Here is a 26,141-nt window from a genome sequence, read left to right on the forward strand (position 1 = left end):
TGGGAAAAGACGTGATTACTGGGTGGCCAAGGATGCATGCCCCAGCTCTCCTGGCACCTGCAGGGATCAACTCCTGCGAAAATGGCCCTGAAAAAATACTGTCTTCTTATCAAATGCTTTCTCTGCACTGAGATAATCATATGTTTTTTGCTCTTCTGTTTGTTAATGTGATGTATCACATTTATTGATTTGCATATGTTGAACCATCCCTGCATACCAGGGGTAAATCCTACTTGGTCCAGGTGAACGATCTTTCTAATACATTTTTGGATCAATTAGCTAGTATTTTATGGAAGATTTTTGCATCTATGTTCATCAGTGATTGGTGTATAATTCCCTTTGTTGTATCTTTTTTTTTGGTTTTGGAATTAAGGTGATTCAGGCCTCATAGAAGGAGTTTGGGAGGATTCCCTCCCTTTCAGTTATTTTGAATAGCTTGAAATGATTTGGAATTCATTCTTCTTTAAACATGTGGTAGAATTCAGCAGTGAAGCCATCTGGTCCTGGGCTTTTCTTTGTTGGGAGTGTTTTACAGATTCAGTCGCCATCTTGGTTATTGCTCTGCTTACGTTTTCTATGTCTTTGTGATCAATTTTGGTAGATTGTATGTTTTCATTTCTTCTAGATTTTCCAATATTTTGGCATGTAGCTTTTTGTAGTAATTCCTGATGATTGTTTTAATTTTTGTGGTATCCACTGTTAAATCTCCTTTTTCATTGGTTTTATGGATTTGTGTTTTTTCCCTCTTTTTGGTTAGTTGGGCCAATGAGGTATCATTTTTTTAAAACCCTTCATTTCATTGATTTTTTTTTTGTTCCAGTTTTGCTTAATTTTAATTTGGGATTTGCTTTGTTGTTTATCTAAGTCCTTGATGTGCGTTGATAGCTCATTTACTTCGTGCCTTTCAATTTCCTTGATGTAGGCACCAATTGCTATAAACTTTCCTCTTAACACTGATTGCTGTATCCTAGAAGTTGGATAGGTTCTTTGTCACCTTCATTTATTGCCAAGAATTTTTTGATTCTCTTTGATTTCTTTATGACTCACTGTTAATACAGGAGCATGTTGTTCAGTCTTTATGAGTTTGCATATGTTCTAGAGATTCTTAAGTTGTTAATTTCCAAATTCATTCCTTTGTGGTCAGAAAAGATGCATGGTATGACTTTAGTTTTTATTTTTAATTTACTGAGACTTGCTTTATGGCCAAACATATGGTTTATCCTAGAGAAAATTCCATGCACTGATGGAAAGAATATTCTTCAACTGTAGAATGAAAGGTTCTGCAGATATCAGTTAGGTCCGTTTGATTCATACAGCAGTTTAGCTCTGTTTTTTGTTGTTGATTTTCTTTCTAGTTGATCTGTTGATTGATGAAAGTGGGTGTTAAAGACTCCATTATTATTGTATTGGAGTCTATGTCTCCCTTTAGATGTATTAACATTAGTTTTAAAAAGCCAGGTGCCCTGTCACTGGGTGCATATATGTTTATTATAGTTACATCTTCCTGTTGAATCAATCTCTTAACCATTACATAATGTCCTTATTTTTTTAAGAGTTTTTGTGATAAATTCTATTTTTTCTGATATTAGGATGACTACACTGCTCATTTTTGCTTTCAGTTAGCATCAAATATCTTTTTTCCATCCTTTGAATTTGAGTCTGACTGTATCTTTGGTGAGGTGTGTTTCTTGTAGGCAATAACTAGATGGGTCTTGTTTTTTAATCCATTCAGCTAGTCAATATCTTTTAATTGGAAAATTTATGCAGTTTACATTCAAGGTTACTATTCTTTTTTTTTTTTTTTTTTTTTTTTTTTTTTTTTTTTTTAAACTTTTATTTAATGCATATAAATTTCCAAAGTACGACTTATGGATTACAATGGCTTTCCCCCCATACCGTCCCTCCCACCCACAACCCTCCCCTTTCCCACTCCCTCTCCCCTTCCATTCACATCAAAATTCATTTTCGATTCTCTTAATATACAGAAGATCAGCTTAGTATACATTAAGTATGGATTTCAACAGTTTGCTCCCACACAGAAACATAAAGTGAAAAATAATAGATGATTTTTTTAAATGATGATGAAATCAGAGCAGACCTATTGTCATGTTTAATCCCAGTGAGAGTCAAGTTGGGAATTGATAATTTCTTTCTTTTTTTTTTTTTTTTTTTTTTTTTTTTTTTTTTTTTTACAGAGGATCAGTTTAGTATGCATTAAGTAAGGATTTCAACAGTTTGCACCCCCATAGAAACACAAAGTGAAATATATTGTTTGAGTACTCGTTATAGCATTAAATCTCAATGTACAGCACATTAAGGACAGAGATCCTACATGAGGAGTAAGTGCACAGTGACTCCTGTTGTTGACTTTACCAATTGACACTCCTGTCTATGGCATCAGTAATCTCCCTATGCTCCAGTCATGAGTTTCCAAGGCTATGGAAGCCCTCTGAGTTCTCCAACTCTTATCTTGTTTAGACAAGGTCATAGTCAAAGTGGAGGTTCTCTCCTCCCTTCAGAGAAAGGTACCTCCTTCTTTGATGGCCTGTTCTTTCCACTGGGATCTCACTCGCAGAGATCTTTTGCCAGAGTGTCTTGGCTTTCCATGCCTGAAATACTCTCATGAGCTTTTCAGCCAGCTCCGAATGCCTTTAGGGCTGATTCTGAGGCCAGAGTGCTATTTAGGACATCTGCCATTCTATGAGTCTGCTGAGTATCTCACTTCCCATGTTGGATCACTCTCCCCTTTATTTACTCCATCAGTTAGCGTTAGCAGGTACTAGACTTGTCTATGTGCTCCCTTTGACTCCCAGTCCCTTCACCATGACCAACTGTGAACTGAAACTGATCACCTGGAACAGTGAGATGGCATTGGTACATGCCACCTCGATGGGATTGAATTGGAATCCCCTGGTATGCTTCCAACTCCACCACTTGGGGCAAGTCAGCCTGAGCATGTCCCAAATTATACATCTCTTCCCTCTCCCATTCCCACCACCATGTTCAACAGGGATCACATTTCAGTTAATTTTCAACACTTAAGAATAACTGTGCATCAATTACAGATCTAAACCAGTCATATTAAGTAGAACAGATAAAAAAAACTACAAAGAGGGATAATGTATTTAGTTGTTCATTAACAGTCAGGGCTATGCTGATCAAGCCACCATTTCCCATAGTGTCCACCTCACTCCAACAGGTTTCCCTCTTGGTGTTCAGTCAGTCGTCACCGATCAGGGAGAACATATGGTATTTGTCCCTTTGGGACTGGCTTATTTCACTCAGCATGATGTGTTCCAGATTCCTCCATTTTGTTGCAAATGACTGGATTTCGTTGTTTCTTACTGCGGTATAGTATTCTAAAGAGTACATATCCCATAATTTCTTTATCCAGTCTATCGTTGATGGGCATTTAGGTTGGTTCCAGGTCTTAGCTATTGTGAATTGAGCTGCAATAAACATTAGGGTGCAGACCTCTTTTTTGTTTGCCAATTTAAATTCCTTTGGGTAAATTCCAAGGAGTGCGATGGCTGGGTCGAACGGTAGGGTTATCTTCAGGTTTCTGAGGAATCTCCAGACTGACTTCCATAGTGGCTTGACCAGTTTGCATTCCCACCAACAGTGGGTTAGTGTCCCTTTTTCCCCACATCCTCGCCAGCATCTGTTGTTGGTAGATTTCTGCATGTGAGCCATTCTAACCGGGGTGAGGTGAAACCTCATTGTGGTTTTGATTTGCATTTCCCTGATTGCCAATGACCTTGAACATTTTTTCATGTGCCTGTTGGCCATTTGGATTTCCTCTTTTGAAAAATGTCTATTGAGGTCCTTGGCCCATCTCTTAAGTGGGTTGTTGGTTTTGTTTTTGTGGAGTTTCTTGATCTCTTTGTAGATTCTGGTTATTAACCCTTTGTCTGTTGCATAGTTTGCAAATATTTTTTCCCATTCTGTCGGTTGTCTCTTCACTCTCCTGACTGTTTCTTTTGCAGTACAGAAACTTCTCAATTTGATGCAATCCCAATAGTTGATTTTGGCTTTGACTGCCTGTGCCTCCCGGGTCTTTTCCAGAAATTCTTTGCCTGTGCCAATATCTTGAAGGGTTTCTCCAATGTTCTCTAGTAACTTGATGGTGTCAGGTCGTAGATTTAGGTCTTTAATCCATGTGGAGTGGATTTTTGTGTAAGGTGTAAGGTAGGGGTCTTGCTTCATGATTCTGCACGTGGAAATCCAATTTTCCCAGCACCATTTATTGAATAGACTGTCCTTGCTCCAGGAATTAGTTTTAGATCCTTGATCAAATATAAGTTGGCTGTAGATGTTTGGGTTGATTTCTGGTGTTTCAATTCTGTTCCATTGGTCTATCCATCTGTTTCTGTACCAGTACCATGTTGTTTTAATTACAACTGCCCTGTAGTATGTCCTGAAATCTGGTATTGTGATGCCTCCGGCTTTGTTTTTGTTGTACAAGATTGCTTTAGCTATTCGAGGTCTCTTGTGCCTCCATATAAATTTCAGCACCATTTTTTCCAGATCTGAGAAGAAGGTCTTCGGTATCTTGATTGGTATTGCATTGAATCTGTAAATTGCTTTTGGGAGAATGGACATTTTGATGATATTGATTCTTCCAATCCATGAGCATGGAAGATTTTTCCATTTCTTGGTATCCTCTTCTATTTCTTTCTTTAGGGTTTTGTAATTTTCATCGTAGAGATCTTTAACGTCTTTGGTTAAGTTTATTCCAAGGTATTTGATTGTTTTTGTAGCTATTGTGAATGGGATTGATCTTAGAAGTTCTTCCTCAGCCATGGCATTGTCTGTGTATACAAAGGCTGTTGATTTTTGTGCATTGATTTTATACCCTGCTACTTTGCCAAACTCTTCTATGAGTTCCAATAGTCTCTTAGTAGAGTTCTTTGGGTCCCCTAAATACAGAATCATATCATCTGCAAAGAGGGATAGTTTGAGTTCTTCCTTCCCAATTTGTATCCCTTTAATTTCTTTTTCTTGCCTAATAGCTCTGGCTAGAACCTCCAGAACTATATTGAATAGCAGTGGTGAGAGTGGGCATCCCTGTCTGGTTCCAGATCTCAGTGGAAATGCTTCCAACTTTTCCCATTCAATAGGATGTTGGCTGTGGGTTTTTCATAGATTGCTTTGATTGTATTGAGGAATGTTCCTTCCAAACCCAGTTTGCTTAGAGTTTTCATCATGAACGGGTGTTGTATTTTATCAAATGCTTTCTCGGCATCTATTGAGAGAATCATATGGTTTTTCTTCTGCAGTCTGTTAATGTGGTGTATCACATTGATTGTCTTGCGCACATTAAACCATCCCTGCATACCAGGGATAAATCCCACTTGGTCTGGGTGGATGATCTTTCTGATGTGTTGTTGCATTCTATTGGCGAGAATTTTATTGAGGATTTTTGCATCTATGTTCATCAGGGATATTGGTCTGTAATTCTCTTTCAGTGCTGCATCTTTTTCCGGCTTAGGAATTAAGGTGGTGCTGGCTTCATAGAAAGCATTTGGGAGGATTCCCTCTTTTTTGATTGTTCTGAATAGTTTGAGAAGAATTGGAGTTAGTTCTTCTTTAAACGTCTGGTAGAATTCAGCAGTGAATCCATCTGGTCCTGGGCTTTTCTTTGTTGGGAGGGCCTTTATTACTGTTTCAATTTCTGTCTCAGTTATGGGTCTGTTTAGGTTTTCGATGTCTTCCTGGTTCAATTTAGGCAGGTTGCATGTGTCCAGGAATCTATCCATTTCTGATAGGTTTCCCTGTTTGCTGGCATACAAGTCCTTGTAGTAATTTCTGATGATTCTTTTTATTTCTGTGGTGTCTGTTGTTACGTTTCCTTTTTCATCTCTGATTTTATTGATTTGGGTCTTTTCTCTTCTTTTTTTAGTTAGTTGGGCCAATGGGGTGTCAATTTTGTTTATTTTTTCAAAAAACCAGCTCTTCGTTTGGCTGATTTTTTGTAATGTTTTTCTTGATTCAATCCTGTTGATTTCTTCTCTGATTTTAATTATTTCTCTTCTCCTACTAGATTTGGGTCTGATTTGCTGTAGGTTTTCTAGATCCTTGAGGTGAATTGAAAGCTCATCTATTTGGTGTCTTTCCAATTTCTTGATGTAGGCACCTATTGATATAAACTTTCCTCTTAACACTGCTTTTGCTGTGTCCCATAAGTTTTGGTATGTTGTGCTGTTATCCTCATTTACTTCCAGAAAGTTTTTGATTTCTCTTTTGATTTCTTCTATGACCCATTGTTCATTCAGGAGCATGTTGTTCAATCTCCATGTGTTTGCGTATGCTCTAGGGATTCCTGAGTTGGTAATTTCCAACTTCATTCCTTTATGGTCTGAGAAGCTGCATGGTATGATTCTAATTCTTTTGAATTTGCTGAGACTTGCTTTATGGCCTAGTATGTGGTCAATCCTAGAGAAGCTTCCATGTACTGCTGAGAAGAATGTAAAATCTTTAGCTGTAGGATTGAAAGTTCTGTATATATCTGTTAGATCCATTTGGGCTATAGTGTCGTTTAAATCTACTGTATCCTTGTTGATCTTCTGACCGGATGATCTGTCTATTTCTGAGAGTGGAGTATTGAAGTCCCCCAGTACTACTGTATTGGGGTCTAAGTCTCCCTTTAAGTCCGTTAATAAATCTTTTAGATAAACTGGTGCCCTGTAGTTAGGTGCATATACATTGATAATTGTTATATCTTCCTGTTGAATTGATCCCTTAATCATGATATAGTGTCCCTCTTTGTCTCTCTTAACAGTTTTTGTGGTAAAGTTTATGTTGTCCGATATTAAGATGGCTACGCCCGCTCTTTTTTCATTTCTGTTGGCATGGTATATCTTTTTCCAGCCTTTCACTTTCAGTCTGTATGGATCTTTGTTGGAAAGATGTGTTTCTTGTAAGCAGCAAATAGATGGGTTTTGTTCCTTAACCCAATCAGCCAATTGGTGTCTTTTAACTGGACAGTTCAGGCCATTCACGTTCAAAGTGACTAATGATAAGTGGTAACTTTGCCCTGCCATTTGCCAAAGATAAGTTCTAATATATGCTTTGAATTCCCTGTGATCTTTTGCTGTGAGGTTTCCTTCCTTGGTTTCCTTCCTTTACCTTCTTTCATATTGATGACCGTGTTTCTGTGTTTCTGTGTGTAACACAACTTTGAGCATCTTTTGCAGGGCTGGACGAGTGGCAACAAATTCTTTCAATTTCTGTTTGCAATGAAAAGTCTTTATTTCACCTTCATTCACAAATGATAGCTTTGCAGGATATAATATTCTGGGCTGGCAGTTGTTCTCTCTTAGTACCTGGGCTATATCTCGCCATTCCCTCCTAGCTTTTAGAGTTTCTGATGAGAAGTCAGCTGTGAGTCTGATTGGAGATCCTCTGAGAGTAATCTGACGTTTCTCTCTTGCACATTTTAGGATCTTTTCTTTATGTTTCACTGTGGAGAGTTTAATTACAACGTGTCGTGGTGAGGATCTATTTTGGTCGTGTTTATTAGGGGTTCTGTGGGCTTCCTGTACTAGGATTTCTCTGTCCTTCTCCAAACCTGGGAAATTTTCTGCTAATATCTCACTAAAGAGGCCTTCTAATCCTTTCTCCCTCTCCATGCCTTCAGGAACTCCTAGAACCCGAATGTTGGGTTTTTTAATAGTATCCTGAAGATTCCCGACAATATGTTTCAGATTTCTAATTTCCTCTTCTTTTCTTTGGTCTGACTGTATCCTTTCCTGTTCTCTGTCTTCTAAGTCCGATATTCTCTCTTCTGCTTCACCCATTCTGTTTGTAAGGCTATCTATTGTGTTTTTCATTTGATCTATTGAATTCTTCACTTCAGTCACTATCCCAGTTTCCTGTTGTACTAGTTGTTTCATTTGATTTTGATTCCTCCTTAATATTTCATTTTCACGAGAGAGATTTTCTATCTTGTCCAGTAAGGATTTGTGTAGTTCCAGAATTTGTTTTTGAGAACTTCTTAATGTTCTTATCAATTTTTTGAGATCTGCTTCTTGCATTTCTTCTATGTCATCATCTTCATAATCTTGAATTGGGGTGTCTTTTTCATTTGAGGCCGTCATGGTGACTTCCTTGTTTTTATTACCTCGGTTTTTGCGTTTGTTATTTGGCATATTGGAGATATTTGGTTTCTTCACTGTGGTGCTTTTTCTTGTTATACTATGACTCTAGATTAAGTGGACTATCTGTTTTTGATGGAGCCTTAGGGCTTGAGATGGGTGTGGCCTGAGAGCTCTGTTTGGTGTGCCAAAGGTGACACTCCCAGGTTAGGCGTGGTAAATCTCTCTCTCTCTCTCTCTTTTTTTTTTTTTTTTTTTGATTCAAAAGGGAAGTAATTCCGCACAGCTGAACGAAGTTGTAGGTAGTTAGCAGGCAAATGATATACCCACAGGAGCCAGAGATCAGAAGCTCTTTCCCAAGATCCCCACAGGGAATCTGTTCGGCCCTCAGAGTGGGCTCAAATTCTCCTTCAGCCTCCCACTGGGTTGCCAAAGTTACGGAATTGCAGCGTCTCTGGAGAGTGCTCACGTGAATTCCGTGAGTTCTCTCCCCCACCGTCTCTTTTTTCACAGTCTCAGTTCAGTAGCACCACAAATTTACTAGGTCCTAATCTCCTGTTAATTCGCCCTGCCCAGAGTCAGGTTTTTCTGCTAGGCTCAGGGCCGGTGCAGACCTGAGGTCGCTCTGCTTATGACGTATGTCCAAGATGGCGCCTGCTCTTTGTCTTGCTCGCCCTTGAGAGGTGAGCGGAGAGAGAGAAACCCGTGTCCGTACTAGTCACCCTTTTTTCTCTCTCTCTCTCTCTTCCGGTTAGCCTTGTGAACTTCCCCCGCCGGGGGTCGTTCCCTCTAGTCTCCTCTCTCCGCTTGCCTGCCGGTGTCTCGGGCTATTGAGGTTCGGCTCACCTCGCGTTCCAGCGCTGGTGTGTTGAGTCTGCCGCTGATGTCCCGAACTGTGGGCTCCCACGCTCTCCACGCAGGTCCGCTGTGAGTCACGCGTTCCGGAAGAGTTTCTTCTGCTGTTTCCTCCCCTACTCTTCCTTGAACCTGCAGTATCTCCACTTTTATTAAACTATCTCTCCCCAGACTATCAGTGTGCTCCCTTCCTATTCCGCCATCTTGCCGGACCTCCCCTGAATGTCAAGGTTACTATTCTTAAGTAACAACTTGGCCCTATCATTTTTTCTCTAAATATTCCTTTTGTTTGCTTGGATTTCCTTTGTTATCCTGGGAGGTTTTCTGCCTTCATGTTCTTTCATAAGATGACTATCTTGCTGGGTTTCTGTGTATGCATCATTTGTAAGACTGGATAAGTGGTGACAAATTCTTTCAATTTCTGTTTGTTGTGGAAAGTCTTTATTTCACCTTATTTATAATGAGAGCTTTGCAGGGTACAGATTCTGGATTGACAGTTTCTTTTAAGACTTGGACCATGTCTCTCCATTTCTCTTAGCATGTAGTATTTTTTTTTTGACAGGCAGAGTGGACAGTGAGAGAGAGAGACAGAGAGAAAGGTCTTCCTTTGCCATTGGTTCACTCTCCAATGGCCGCCGCGGCCGGCGCACTGTGGCCGGCGCACCGCGCTGATCCGAAGGCAGGAGCCAGGTGTTTCTCCTGGTCTCCCATGGGGTGCAGGGCCCAAGCACTTGGGCCATCCTCCACTGCACTCCCTGGCCACAGCAGAGAGCTGGCCTGGAAGAGGGGCAACCGGACAGAATCCAGTGCCCCGACCGGGAATAGAACCCGGTGTGCCGGTGCCGCAAGGTGGAGGATTAGCCTAGTGAGCTGCCGTGCTGGCTTAGCATGTAGTATTTTTAATGAGAAATCTGTGAATCTAATCCAAAAGTAATATGGCATTTATTTGGTCCACATTTTAGAATCTTTCCTTTCTGTTTTACTATTGAATGTTTCACTGCAATGTGTCATGGTGAATATCTTTTCTGGTCATGTCTTTGAGGAGTTTTGTGTTCCTTGTTTACTGGACATCCCTTTCTTCAAGTTAGGGTTGTAATTATTTCAGTGAAGAGTTGTGCAATCTTCTCCCTGTTTCCACACCTTCAGAAACTCTGAGGATCCATGGGTTGTTTGATAGTATCACATAAATCTTGAACATTGTTTTTAATCTGTCCCATTTTTTCTCTCCCTTTTTTATTGGTCTGAGATACTTCAAAAGATTTGTCCTCTATTTCAGATGCTCTTTATTCTGATTCACCTAGTCTGTTGTTAAGGCTTTCTGCTGTATTTCATATTTGGCACACTGAATTCTGCATTTCTAATATTTCATTCTGATTTTGCTTCAAAATCTCTATGTCACGGGAGAATTTTTCATTTGTGATGCATATGCATTTCTTTAACTCATAAATTTGCTTCTCATTGCTTCAGAGTAATCCTATTATTCTTTTGAATTGATTTTGAGAAATATCACTTATCTCCACATCTTCACATTATAATATTGAAGTGTTGTTGTGTTCCTTGGGAGAGTCATATTGTCTTTCTTATTGTCGTTTCTTGAATTACTGCACTTATTTTTGGGGTGTTTGTGGAAATACTTATTGGTTTTCACCTCTGATGGATTTTTATCTTTGAACTGTGCCTCTGTGGCTTGCTGAAGTGTCTGTTATTTCAGTGAATACCTGGATCCATATGCTGGGTTTGGCCAGGGAGTTGTGTACAGTGCTCCAGGGTAGAGTAGTATCCAGGATGACACCCAAGTTGGGTGTGGTAGACCTCCTTTTGTCAGCATGAGGAGGGCTTGATAACCTCTTTTGGCATAATCACAGCCTCACTTTCTCTCTTCCAAGGTGATCATTGTCAGGGGTTACCCAGCTGCACTGCTGCATGAATCTCACAATGATTCTGTGCAGTCCTGGTGAGCAAGTAACCCATTACAATGACCGACCAGGCAATCAGGGAGTTTTGAGCCTTTGGCTCCAGACACAGTGATTGCCCAGAGACCCAGCTACACCATGGACACTATTGTGTAGTCATATATTTCCCACAGTCACAAGACACAAGTCTCCTCCAATCATGGGGTACAAAGGATCCATTCTGCCCCACTAGCCTGTCCAGTCCATGGAGAGAATGGAGACATTCCCAGAGCCAGCTGCCTGTGGGTGTTTAGCTTTATTGGTTTGATGGCTGGAGGCTGTGGTATGTTGAGAGGGGAGAGAGTACCTCACAGTCCTACATGGGTTTCCAGTCCCCTGTCAGCCATCCCATCCAGATTGAAGTCATTGGGGAACATGGCTTTTTCCATCTGGTAAAATTTCCTGTTTGTACATGTGCCCAGAAGCTGCTGCAGCCTCTGCTGGTGTCAAGATGGTGCCTCCCTCCTCCAGTTGCTGGGCACCCTTCTCAGGAGATGCCGAGAAATACTGTTTTCTTTTGCTGGGTGAGGCAGGTCCTCCCCCAGCCCCAATAGGTAGGCTCCCGGCTGGAATCAACCTCAGTGTAGTCTGCAAGGCTCTATCCCTCTCGTAATATCACCAGTGGCATAGGCTGCTTCGGCCTGCTCTCACCTTGCTCTCCAAAGCTGGTGTTTCCTCCAATTCCTGGCTGCGGGTGTCCTGTGTGGTTTTTCTGCTTGTTGCTGTGTGTCTGCACCTTCCACAGCTTCTGTGGCATTTCCACTGCAAAACTGACTCCACCTCTCCTCTGGGCATGCTCTTCCTCTCCTTTTCTTTGGCTATTTTCCCCTTGTCTAAAGCGGCTCGTCTTTTCCTCATTCAGACATCTTAGGAACCTAACACAGCTCTTTTGCCTCACAACTTTGAGCTGCATTTCTCCTTGCTTCAGTGAAGTTGTCTTTTTTTTTTTCGTTAGTAGTTGTTAGGGTTTCTAAAAATACTCTTTGCTCTGAACTTTGACTTATGTGATGTTAATATGGGGCATTCTAAACTTCTTAGGAGGTTTTTATTGGTATGCATGTTTTCCATCCATTAAACTTCAATGTATTGTTTTCTTTATGTATATAGTGTGTCTTTTTTGGGAAGCCAGTCTTTGTTCTGGCCTTTTTATCCATGCTTTAAAGTCTTTCCTTTCACTTGGGATGCTTACTTAATAATGGAATTATTAAACATGACAGTATTTCTGTCTGCCGTATTATCTTTTTTGGTTTCTCCCTCAGTTTCTTTGCTGTTACTCTTTTTCTACCTGTTCGAATTATTTAAACACTTCTAATCTCTGTCGTCTGTCTGTCTCTCTCTTTGTGTTACAGCATTATAGGTATACTTCTTTTAAAAAATTGGATTTTCCAGTGATTTTGTTATGCATTCTTCTCTTTTGCCCTGTTTTCAGAATTAATACAGCATTGCTTTATGCAAGGCATGGAACCCTGCAAGTGTGTCAATTGCCTGCCTCCTGTACCTGCTATTTTTATGCTATAATTGTCATGTATACATGCATTGTAAGTCTAATAAGACAGTGTTATAACTTTGGCTTCAAGAATCATGTATGAGATACTCAAACAAATTGATTTCTGAACGATGCTTTGATATTATTGGCTTTCTGTTAATTTTACATTAAAATTCTAATTGAATTTCCCCCTTAAATTAGACAGGGCTTTACTTCATGTGTATATCCAGAGCATTGTTTCTGGACATAAAAAAGCTTTAGGCCCCTCTTGCAGGAAAGAGCTTCTCAAAGACTAACAATTACAGTATTTAAGCATTTACAAAGAAGGCAATGGTTAGAGGTATTTGTGTATAGCTCCTATAAACTATAAACCCAACGCTGCCTTCAGATTCTGTATAAAAAATTGCAAAGCCAGTATCAATGAACTTAAAGCATTAATATCATGTGGCAGATGATGTCATTTTATTGAAACAGAATCATTTGTCATGTAGTCTTGGTAAATTAAATTGTGAAGTCTAGAAGAGCTAAAATTTGAATACTATAGATCAATATTGTCTAAAATTTCTTTTTCATTTTTCAATTTTATTCAAAATGGATGATGTACTCCCCACAATGTATCTGAGATTATCTGCACTAATGCATATTGCATTAATGTTATTTACTGTAAAACATACAAGAAAAATAGAAATAGAAAAAGAATGGTGTAAAGTGGGCTCAGAAAATTTATGGAGAAGTGGAATAAAAAGATAAGGCAGGGGCTAGTGATGTGGCATAGCAAGTAAGGCTGCTGCCTGTGGTGCAGGCATCCCATATGGGCGCTGGTTAAAGTCCTGGCTGCTCCACTTCTGATCTGGCTCTCTGCTATGGCCTAGGAAGGCAGTGGAAGATGACCCAAGTCCTTGGGACCCTGCACCCTTGTGGGAGACCTGGAGGAGGCTCCTAGCTTCTGGCTCTGGATTGGTGTAACTCCAGCCATTGTGGCCAGTTGGGGAATGAACTAGCAGATGGAAGACCTGTCTCTGCCTCTCTTTCTCTCTCTGTTTAACTCTGACTTTTAAATAAATAAATCTCTCTCTCTCTTTTTTTTTTTTTTGACAGGCAGAGTTTAGACAGTGAGAGAGAGACAAAGAGAAGGGTCTTCCTTCTGTTGGTTCACTCCCCAAATGGCCACTATGGTGGCAGGTGCTTGCTCCTGGTCTCCCACGCGGGTGCAAGGCCCAAGCACTTGGGCCATCCTCCACTGCCTTCCTGGGCCACAGCAGAGAGCTGGACTGGAAGAGGAGCAACCGGGTCAGAATCTGGCACCCCAACCGGGACTAGAACCCCGGGGTGCTGGTGCCACAGGTGGAGGATTAGCCTAGTGAGCCACGGCACAGGCCTAAATAAATAAATCTTTAAAAAGAAGATGAGGCAAAATTTCCTCAGACTTTTTAAGGCATTCTTTCATGTTTTAAAAAATTCTGAGTGTGAATATTTAATGTGCTTGTTCCAAACTGATAACTATGTGAGGAAATGTGTAGCTTAATTAGTGGATTTAACCATTCCTCAATGTACATATACTTCAAAACGTCATGTTGTATATAACAATATATATTATTTGTTAACTTTTTTTGAAAATCCCACAAACCCAGTAACATATAAATTTCCCTTTAATTTCATAGAATAATGAACAAAAGAAATGTAAAATGAGATGTTCAGATGAGCCAGTTGTTAGGGAAAACATACAGCCACCTGAAGAGATTTAGATTCATAATCACTGCGCTTTCATCGGCTGCCCTTTCTTTTCCCATCCAGCTCTGATACCTGAGAAAGCTTTCTGGGTTGGAGCAGGGAATGAATGTTCTAGAAAAATCTCCCAAAGTGATTGTTACTGTCTTCACCCTAAGTACTGAAGTTAGATCTTGACAGTACTTTTGTTCTATTCATTTGCTTGTGAGAAAAGAGAGAGGACACAGAGAATTATTTCTCAAGGGATGTTCTGAGCTTTTTATTCTCTGCAGAAAGAATAGAAAATCATCAGACTGGAGTCACTGGGATATTGGTATGGCAGAAGACCACAGTCCGTTCCTTGGGGACATTGCTTGTTTATGAGTCTAAAAAAATCAATTTCTGTGAAACAAACACAAGTCACAGTCATGTGGCTGTGATTTTTGAGTTACATAGGATGTCATCATGCCAAGAGAGGAATACAATTTGAGGTTAAAATTGTTTAGACTAAAGTGGCAAGTAGTTTAAATATTTAGGTTTGTGAATCCAATAGATTAATTTGATTATTGTTAATGAACTAAAACCTATGTTCTGATGACATAATGGCCCTCATATTTTGGACAAGTTACTTGTCCTCTCTGTTCTCTGTATTCTCCATCTATAAAATGTGTGGCTGCATTAAAGCCGAGCTTTTGACTGATATTATAGAAGAACTCTTCTTTGAGTGATATAGGGAAGGGAAGCTGAGTGTGGGGGAAGTCTGAATTGGATGAATAGACTTTAGTCTTTACCTTTTTTTTTTTTAAAGATTTATTCATTTATTTGAAAGTCAGAGTTACACAGAGAGAGGAGAGGCAGAGAGAGAGAGAGAAAGAGAGAGAGAGAGAGAGATCGTTCGATCTTCCATCTGCTGGTGCTGGTTCACTCTCCAGATGGCTGCGCCAATCCAAAGCCAGGAGCCAGGAGCTTCTTCCAGGTCTTCCACATGGGTGCAGGGACCCGAGGACTTGGGCCATCCTGTACTGCTTTCCCAAGCCATAGCAGAGAGCTAGATCGGAAGAGGAGCATCTGGGACTAGAACTAGCGCCCATATGGGATGCTGGCGCTTCAGGCCAGGGCGTTAACTCGCTGAGCCACAGCGCCGTCCCCAGTGTTTACCTCTCTTTATGTTAGCTTGTAAGGCAGCCTCAGAAGGGAAGTTTTCTTGTTGTCAGACTTACTACTCATTTGTGGATCATCATCTGAGAGTCCTTGCTTTGTGTTCCAAGTTTCAAAATTTTCAGTGAATGTATTGTGTGTCTGATAGTTGGGTGTCATCTCTGTTCACAAATTGAAAAACTTTGTTGAGGAAGAGGTACCTTAGTCCTTTCCTACCTGAGTCTGATTCCTTTATCTAAATACTGTGTCCTGTGTTAACTTTATTACTGATTATCTCTTGTCTGTTTCCCTTGATTTTTTTTCCATTGGCTTCTTTCCAATGCTGACGCTTAGTTCATCTCTCTACACCTCTAACACATACATCAAAGCAAACAAGGCAACCTCTCCATTGATAGTTTCTTCTGTTGTCATTACCCCATGAGAGAAAGAATGTTTTCTGTCTCCATTTCCTCACTGTTCATTCTCAACCTGACATGTTTTGAAACTGTTGGAAGCTTGTTTCCCATTGTCCTCTGTTTGGAAGTAGTGCTTCTTAAATGGTGGGGCCTACTGGCACGTCATTAAGGTCATTAAAGATACTACCCAAGAAAGAATCCTGATTGATTCTGCAGAGTAACTTGTTAGGAAACAGCAAGACTACTTCCTTTCTGCTCTCTGGTATTTCCTGCCTTGCTGTGTTCTCTCCTTGCACATGGTGCCACTGTGATGTTATCACCTGTGTGATGGAGCCAAGGGTTCTCACCAGAGCTAAGGAGATCCAGTACCGAGTTGTTAGGACATAGCCTCCAAAACTGTAGGTTACATAAATAACTTTGTAAAGTACATAGGTTCAGGCATTTTATTTTAGCAACTGAAAACCAACACACTGCTGCAATTGGGTTTCATTATCAGCCTTACATTAAAAGTTCTTTCAGTAAGTTAACTCAGTTGTCAACTCTAGTGAAATTTTACAGTGTTTTAAAGTTAACATTTTAGTTCATTCCAACTGTGGTCTCACTTTTTATTTTGAACCATGAATATACCCTTGTGATTTATTTACTGATTTCTTTGATGGGATCATTTCTCCTGTGCCTAGTTTTAGTATGTGCTGTTACCCTTGTGTCCTTTGCAATTTTTCTTTTCAAGCAATGGACAATGGCATCCATATCAAAGACTCTGCTACTTACTTGCTGAGAGTTCTGAAAATCTATCCCTCCAACTCAAACCATTGTCTAGGTTTCATGACCAGTTATTCCAAAATTGATGTCCCAAAAGGCATCTCAACCTCAAAGTGTTCAATATACAGTTCACTTTGTTCCTGAACACACTATGGCCATTCTCACTTTATTGCTTCTCAGCTCCAGATTTTGTCTTCATTACCTTGTCTGTGATAGTGGAGCTGGACCCTGAAAACATTTCTCCTTTGTCAGCTTTAAGTTGAGCTCTGTCTGTAGATAATGTTGATGGACACTGCAGGACAAAGGAGTTTCTTTGCCTGGTTTTTGCGTTCCCTGTACGCTCCAGCATCACATCCTGATAAGCAGCCAGCAATGTGTGACATTTTCCTGAGGCTATTTCCCATGTACTCTAAGGGTAGCTTTGTATTTCTCACCATGGCAGCTTCCCGAGGATGATGTCCTTCAGCACCAAAGATACTGGAATTCTAGTGAGCTATGCTGGCATCACATCTCAGCAATTGCTTTTTAATCATTGAACTGTTACTGGTGCTCTCTGTCAAGGTCTGGAATTCAGCTGTGATGGTAGAAAGAAGCTTCTTCCTGGTTTTGTTGTTTTCTTGGGTGTTTTGGCCCTGCAGGTGGTTGTTGCTACCTATCTGCCATATCTGCAGTCTTTGAAGTACTATTTTTTTCTTTTAGTCAACTGTACCTTATTTAAGTTAGTAATCCTAGGTATTAAACTTTCTCTGTTTAAAGCACTATGAGATTGGCCTCCTCATTAGACCCTGGCATGGACATACATCTCCTGTTTGCAGAACTCTGCAGAGACTGTCATCACCCACATCTCTTCTTACTCCTAGTATCTAATCAGTAACAGGTCCCATTTATTTACTCTATCAAATACCTATTTCTGTGCCTCCAATTTTATCCTTACTATCTTGGTTATGGGTCTCTTTCGTTTTTCTGTCGTTATGGTTCAATTTTTGTAGGTTGTATGTGTCGAGAAATTTATCTGCTTTTGCTAGATTTTCCAATTTGTTGGCATACAACTCTTTGTAGTGATTTCTGATGAATCTTTTTAATTCTGTGGTGTCTGTTTTTAAATTTCCTTTTTCGTCTCAAATTTTATTGATTTGGGTCCCGTCTTTTTTTGTTTAGTTGGGCCAATGGTGTGTCAATTTTGTTTATTTTTTCAAAAAACCAGCTTTTCATTTTGCTGATCTTTTGTAATTTTTTTTGAATTCAATTTTGTTGATTTCTTCTCTAATTTTAATTATTTCTTTTCTCCTACTAGTTTTGGGTTTGGTTTGCTTTGTTTTTCTAGATCCTTGAGATGCATTGATAGCTCATTTATTTGGTGCCTTTGCAATTTCTTGATGTAGGCACCTCTTGCTATAAACTTTTATATTAACACTGCTTTTGCCGTATCCCATAAGTTTTGATATGTTGTGCTGTTATCCTCATTTACTTCCAGAAAGTTTTTGATTTCTCTTTTGATTTCTTCTATGACCCACTGTTCATTCAGGAGCATGTTCTTCAGTCTCCTTGTGTTTACACATGCTCTAGGGATTCCGGAGTTGCTGATTTCCAGCTTTATTCTTTTTTTTTTAACTTTTATTTAATGAATATAAATTTCCAAAGTACGACTTATGGATTACAATGACTTCCCCCCATACCGTCCCTCCCACCCACAACCCTCCCCTTTCCCACTCCCTCTCCCCTTCCATTCACATCAAGATTCATTTTCGATTATCTTAATATACAGAAGATCAGCTTAGTATACCTTAAGTAAGGATTTCAACAGTTTGCTCCCACACAGAAACATAAAGTGAAAAATAATAGATGATTTTTTTTAAATGATGATGAAATCAGATCAGACCTATTGTCATGTTTAATCCCAGTGAGAGTCAAGTTGGGAATTGATAATTTCTTTTCTTTTTTTTTTTTTTTTTTTTTTTTACAGAAGATCAGTTTAGTATGCATTAAGTAAAGATTTCAACAGTTTGCACCCCCATAGAAGCACAAAGTGAAATATATTGTTTGAGTACTCATTATAGCATTAAATATCAATGCACAGCACATTAAGGACAGAGATCCTACATGAGGAGTAAGTGCACAGTGACTCCTGTTGTTGACTTTACCAATTGACACTCCTGTCTATGGCATCAGTAATCTCCCTATGCTCCAGTCATGAGTTTCCAAGGCTATGGAAGCCCTCTGAGTTCTCCGACTCTTATCTTGTTTAGACAAGGTCATAGTCAAAGTGGAGGTTCTCTCCTCCCTTCAGAGAAAGGTACCTCCTTCTTTGATGACCTGTTCTTTCCACTGGGATCTCACTCACAGAGATCTTTTGCCAGAGTGTCTTGGCTTTCCATGCCTGAAATACTCTCATGGGCTTTTCAGCTGGATCCGCATGCCTTAAGGGCTGATTCTGAGGCCAGAGTGCTATTTAGGACATCTGCCATTCTATGAGTCTGCTGAGCATCTCACTTCCCATGTTGGATCACTCTCCCCTTTATTTATTCTATCGGTTAGTGTTAACAGGTACTAGACTTGTTTATGTGCTCCCTTTGACTCTTAGTCCTTTCATTATGATCAATTGTGAACTGAAATTGATCACTTGGAATAGTGAGATGGCATTGGTACATGGCAGCATCTGTTGTTGGTAGATTTCTGTATGTGAGCCATTCTAACCGGGGTGAGGTGAAACCTCATTGTGGTTTTGATTTGCATTTCCCTGATTGCTAATGACCTTGAACATTTTTTCATGTGCCTGTTGGCCATTTGGATTTCCTCTTTTGAAAAATGTCTATTGAGGTCCTTGGCCCATCTCTTAAGTGGGTTGTTGGTTTTGTTTTTGTGGAGTTTCTTGATCTCTTTGTAGATTCTGGTTATTAACCCTTTGTCTGTTGCATAGTTTGCAAATATTTTTTCCCATTCTGTTGGTTGTCTCTTCACTCTCCTGACTGTTTCTTTTGCAGTACAGAAACTTCTCAATTTGATGCAATCCCAATAGTTGATTTTGGCTTTGACTGCCTGTGCCTCCCGGGTCTTTTCCAGAAATTCTTTGCCTGTGCCAATATCTTGAAGGGTTTCTCCAATGTTCTCTAGTAACTTGATGGTGTCAGGTCGTAGATTTAGGTCTTTAATCCATGTTGAGTGGATTTTTGTGTAAGGTGTAAGGTAGGGGTCTTGCTTCATGATTCTGCATGTGGAAATCCAATTTTCCCAGAACCATTTATTGAATAGACTGTCCTTGCTCCAGGAATTAGTTTTAGATCCTTGATCAAATATAAGTTGGCTGTAGATGTTTGGATTGATTTCTGGTGTTTCAATTCTCTTCCATTGGTCTATCCATCTGTTTCTGTACCAGTACCATGCTGTTTTGATTACAACTGCCCTGTAGTATGTCCTGAAATCTGGTATTGTGATGCCTCCAACTTTGTTTTTGTTGTACAAGATTGCTGTAGCTATTCGAGGTCTCCTGTGTCTCCATATGAAATTCAGCACCATTTTTTCCAGATCTGAGAAGAAGGTCTTGGGTATCTTGATTGGTATTGCATTGAATCTATAAATTGCTTTTGAGAGAATGGACATTTTGATGATATTGATTCTTCCAATCCATGATCATGGAAGATTTTTCCATTTCTTGGTATCCTCCTCTATTTCTTTCTTTAAGGTTTTGTAATTTTCATTGTAGAGATCTTTAAGGTCCTTGGTTAAGTTTATTCCAAGGTATTTGATTGTTTTAGTAGCTATTGTGAATGGGATTGATCTTAGAAGTTCTTCCTCAGCCATGGCATTGTCTGTGTATATAAAGGCTGTTGATTTTTGTGCATTGATTTTATACCCTGCTACTTTTCAAAATCTTCTATGAGTTCCAATAGTCTCTTAGTAGAGTTCTTTGGGTCCCCTAAATAAAGAATCATGTCTTCTGCAAAGAGGGATAGTTTGAGTTCTTCCTTCCCAATTTGTATCCCTTTAATTTCTTTTTCTTGCCTAATAGCTCTGGCTAGAACTTCCAGAACTATATTGAATAGCAGTGGTGAGAGTGGGCATCCCTGTCTGGTTCCAGATCTCAGTGGAAATGCTTCCAACTTTTCCCATTCAATAGGATGTTGGCTGTGGGTTTTTCATAGATTGCTTTGATTGTATTGAGGAATGTTCTTTCCAAACCCAGTTTGCTTAGAGTTTTCATCATGAAAGGGTGTTGTATTTTATCAAATGCTTTCTCGGCATCTATTGAGATAATCATATGGTTTTTCTTCTGCAGTCTGTTAATGTGGTGTATCACATTGATTATCTTGCGCACATTAAACCATCCCTGCATACCAGGGATAAATCCCACTTGGTCTGGGTGAATGATCTTTCTGATGTGTTGTTGCATTCTATTGGTGAGAATTTTATTGAGGATTTTTGCATCTATGTTCATCAGGGATATTGGTCTGTAATTCTCTTTCAGTGCTGCATCTTTTTCCGGCTTAGGAATTAAGGTGATGCTGGCTTCATAGAAAGAATTTGGGAGGACTCCCTCTTCTTCGATTGTTCTGAATAGTTTGAGAAGAATTGGAGTCAGTTCTTCTTTAAATGTCTGGTAGAATTCAGCAGTGAATCCATCTGGTCCTGGGCTTTTCTTTGTTGGGAGGGCCTTTATTACTGTTTCAATTTCTGTCTCAGTTATGGGTCTGTTTAGGTTTTCGATGTCTTCCTGGTTCAATTTAGGTAGGTTGCATGTGTCCAGGAATCTATCCATTTCTGATAGGTTTCCCTGTTTGCTAGCATACAAGTCCTTGTAGTAATTTCTGATGATTCTTTTTATTTCTGTGGTGTCTGTTGTTACATTTCCTTTTTCATCTCTGATTTTATTGATTTGGGTCTTTTCTCTTCTTTTTTTAGTTAGTTGGGCCAATGGGGTGTCAATTTTGTTTATTTTTTCAAAAAACCAGCTCCTCGTTTGGCTGATTTTTTGGAATGATTTTCTTGATTCAATCCTGTTGATTTCTTCTCTGATTTTAATTATTTCTCTTCTCCTACTAGATTTGGGTCTGGTAGGCTGCAGTTTTTCTAGATCCTTGAGGTGAATTGAAAGCTCATCTATTTGGTGCCTTTCCAATTTCTTGATGTAGGCACCTATTGATATAAACTTTCCTCTTAACACTGCTTTTGCTGCGTCCCATAAGTTTTGGTATGTTGTGCTGTTATCCTCATTTACTTCCAGAAAAGTGTTGATTTCTCTTTTAATTTCTTCTATGACCCATTGTTCATTCAGGAGCATGTTGTTCAATCTCCATGTGTTTGCGTATGTTCTAGGGATTCCTGAGTTGCTAATTTCCAATTTGATTCCTTTATGGTCTGAGAAGCTGCATGGTATGATTCTAATTCTTTTGAATTTGCTGAGACTTGCTTTATGGCCTAGTATGTGGTCAATCCTAGAGAAGGTTCCATGTACTGCTGAGAAGAATGTAAAATCTTTAGCTGTAGGATTGAAAGTTCTGTATATATCTGTTAGATCCATGTGGGCTATAGTGTCGTTTAAATCTACTGTATCCTTGTTGATCTTCTGTCCTATTGATCTGTCTATTTCTGAGAGTGGAGTATTGAAGTCCCCCAGTACTATTGTATTGGGGTCTAAGTCTCCCTTTAAGTCCCTTAACAAATCTTTTAGATAAACCGGTGCCCTGTAGTTAGGTGCATATACATTGATAATTGTTATATCTTCTTGTTGTATTGATCCCTTAATCATTATGTAGTGTCCCTCTTTGTCTCTCTTAACAGTTTTTGTGGTAAAGTTTATGTTGTCCGATATTAAGATGGCTACGCCCACTCTTTTTTCATTTCTGTTGGCATGGTATATCTTTTTCCAGCCTTTCACTTTCAGTCTGTATGGATCTTTGTTGGAAAGATGCGTTTCTTGTAAACAGCAAATAGATGGGTTTTGTTCCTTAACCCAATCAGCCAATCTGTGTCTTTTAACTGGACAGTTCAGGCCATTCACGTTCAATGTGACTAATGATAAGTGGTAACTTTGCCCTGCCATTTGCCAAAGATAAGTTCTAATATATGCTTTGAATTCCCTGTGATCTTTTGCTGTGAGGTTTCCTTCCTTTACCTTCTTTCATATTGATGACCGTGTTTCTGTGTTTCTGTGTGTAAAACATCTTTAAGCATCATTTGCAGGGCTGGACGAGTGGCAACAAATTCTTTCAATTTCTGTTTGTTATGAAAGGTCTTTATTTCACCTTCATTCACAAATGATAGCTTTGCAGGATATAATATTCTGGGCTGGCAGTTGTTCTCTCTGAGTACCTGGGCTATATCTCGCCATTCCCTCCTAGCTTGTAGGGTTTCTGATGAGAAGTCAGCTGTGAGTCTGATTGGAGATCCTCTGAGAGTAATCTGACGTTTCTCTCTTGCACATTTTAGGATCTTTTCTTTATGTTTCACTGTGGAGAGTTTAATTACAACGTGTCGTGGTGAGGATCTATTTTGGTCGTGTTTATTAGGGGTTCTGTGGGCTTCCTGTACTAGGATTTCTCTGTCCTTCTCCAAACCTGGGAAATTTTCTGCTAATATCTCACTAAAAAGGCCTTCTAATCCTTTCTCCCTCTCCATGCCTTCAGGAACTCCTAGAACCCGAATGTTGGGTTTTTTAATAGTATCCTGAAGATTCCCGACAATATGTTTTAGATTTCTAATTTCCTCGTCTTTTCTTTGGTCTGACTGTATCCTTTCCTGTTCTCTGTCTTCTAAGTCCGATATTCTCTCTTCTGCTTCACCCATTCTGTTTGTAAGGCTCTCTATTGTGTTTTTCATTTGATCTATTGAATTCTTCACTTCTGTCACTATCACAGTTTCCTGTTCTACTAGTTGTTTCGTTTCATTTTGATTCCTCCTTAATATTTCATTTTTGTGAGAGAGATTTTCTATCTTGTGCATTAAGGATTTGTGTAGTTCAAGAATTTGTTTTTGAGAACTTCTTAATGTTCTTATCAATTTTTTGAGATCTGCTTCTTGCATTTCTTCTATGTCATCATCTTCATAATCTTGAATTGGGGTGTCTTTGTCATTTGAGGGTGTCATGGTGACTTCCTTGTTTTTATTACCTCGGTTTTTGTGTTTGTTATTTGGCATATTGGAGATATTTGGTTTCTTCACTGTGGTGCTTTTTCTTGTTATACTATGACTCTAGATTAAGTGGACTATCTGTTTTTGATGGAGCCTTAGAGCTTGAGATGGGTGTGGCCTGAGAGCTCTGTTTGGTGTGCCAAAGGTGACACTCCCAGGTTAGGTGTGGTAAATCTCTCTCTCTCTCTTTTGTTGATTGAAAATGGAAGTAATTCCGCACAGCTGAACGAAGTTGGAGGTAGTTAGCAGGCAAATGATATACCCACAGGAGCCAGAGATCAGAAGCTCTTTCCCAAGGACCATACAGGGAATCTGTTCTGCCCTCAGAGTGGGCTCAAATTCTCCTTCAGTCTCCCACTGGGTTGCCAAAGTTACGGAATTGCAGCGTCTCTGGAGAGTGTTCATGTGAATTCCATGAGTTCTCTCCCCCACCGTCTCTTTTTTCACAGTCTCAGTTCAGTAGCACCACAAATTTACTAGGTCCTAATCTCCTGTTAATTCGCCCTGCCCAGAGTCAGGTTTTTCTGCTAGGCTCAGGGCAGATGCAGACCTGAGGTCGCTCTGCTTATGACGTATGTCCAAGATGGTGCCTGCTCTTTGTCTTGCTCACCCTTGAGAGGTGAGCGGAGAGAGAGAAACCCGTGTCCGTACCAGTCACCTTTTTTTTTTCTCTCTCTCTCTTCCAGTTAGCCTGGTGAACGTCCCCCTCCCAGGGGTCGTTCGCTCTAGTCTCCTCTCTCCGCTTGCCTGCTGGTGGCTCGGGCTATTGAGGTTCGGCTCACCTCGCATTCCAGCGCTGGCGTGTTGAGTCTGCCGCTGGTGTCCCGAACTGTGGGCTCCCACGCTCTCCACGCAGGTCCGCTGTGAATCACGCGTTCCGGAAGAGTTTCTTCTGCTGTTTCCTCCCCTACTCTTCCTTGAACCTGCAGTATCTCCACTTTTATTAAACTGTCTCTCCCCGGACTATCAATGTGCTCCCTTCCTATTCTGCCATCTTGCCTCCTCCTCCTGTCCTTTGTCTCTTTTAACAGTTTCTGTGTTAAAGTCTATTTAGTCTGATTTTTTTTAACTTTTAATGAATATAAATTTCCAAAGTACAGAATATGGATTACAATGGCTTCCCCCCCATAACGTCCTCCCACCCGCAACCCTCCCCTCTCCCGCTCCCTCTCCCCTTCCATTCACCTCAAGATTCATTTTCAATTCTCTTTATATACAGAAGATCAGTTTAGCATACATTAAGTAAAGATTTCAACAGTTTGCTCCCACACAGAAACATAAAGTGAAAAATACTGTTTGAGTACTAGTTATAGCATTAAATCTCAATGTACAGCACACTAAGGACAGAGATCCTACATGAGGAGTAAGTGCACAGTGACTCCTGTTGTTGACTTAACAAATTGACACTCTTGTTTATGGCCTCAGTAATCACCCTAGGCTCTTGTCATGAGTTTCCAAGGCTATGGAAGCCCCCTGAGTTCATTGACTCTGATCGTATTTAGACAAGGCCATGGTCAAAGTGGAAGTTCTCTCCTCCCTTCAGAGAAAGGTACCTCTTCTTTGATGACCCATTCTTTCCACTGGGATCTCACTCGCGGAGATCTTTCATTTACGTTTTTTTTTTTTTTCCCCAGAGTGTCTTGGCTTTCCATGCCTGAAACAGTCTCATGGGCTTTTCAGCCGGATCCGCATGCCTTAAGGGCTGATTCTGAGGCCAGAGTGCTGTTTAGGACATCTGCCATTCTATGGGTCTGCTGTGTATCTCACTTCCCATGTTGGATCATTCTCTCCCTTTTTTATTTTATCAGCTAGTATTTGCAGACACTATTCTTGTTTATGTGATCCCTTTTGTTCTTAGTCCTATCATTATGATCAATTGTGAACAGAAATTGATCACTTTGACTAGTGAGACGGTATTGGTACATGCCACCTTGATGGGATTGAATTGGAATCCCCTGGTATGTTTCTAACTCTACCGTTTGAGGTAAGTCAGCTTGAGCATGTCCTGAATTGCACATGTCTTCCCTCTCTTATTCCCACTCTTATATTTAACAGTGATCACTTTTCAGTTAAGTTTCAGCACTTAAGAAGAATTGTGTATTGATTACAGTATTTAACCAAAAGTGTTAAGTAGAACAAAGAAAAAAAATACTAAGAGGGATAACATATTAAGTTGTTCATCAACAGTCAGGGTGAGTGCTGATCAAGTCACCGTTTTTATAGTGTTCATTTCACTTTAACATGTTTCCTTTTTGGTGTTCAGTTAGTTGTCAGTGACTTTTAAAAGGGGTGTGGAGATCATTTACATTCAGTGTGACTATTGATAAGCAATGACTTTGCCCTACCATTTTTCCAAAGATATTCCTAATTTATACTTTGAACTTCCTGTGATCTTTTACTGAGAGATTTTCTTCCATTACATTCTTTCGTATTGATGACCATGTTTCTGTGTTTCTGTGTTTGACACATCCGTAAGCATCTTTTGCAAGGTTGGGTGGGTAGTGAGAAATTCTTTCAATTTCTGTTTGTTATAAAAGGTCTTTATTTCACCTTCATTCACAAATGAGAGCTTTGCAGGCTATAATAAACTGGAGTGACTTTTTTT

Source organism: Oryctolagus cuniculus, chromosome 9, assembly GCF_964237555.1.
Source record: "Oryctolagus cuniculus chromosome 9, mOryCun1.1, whole genome shotgun sequence".
NCBI lineage: Eukaryota > Metazoa > Chordata > Mammalia > Lagomorpha > Leporidae > Oryctolagus > Oryctolagus cuniculus.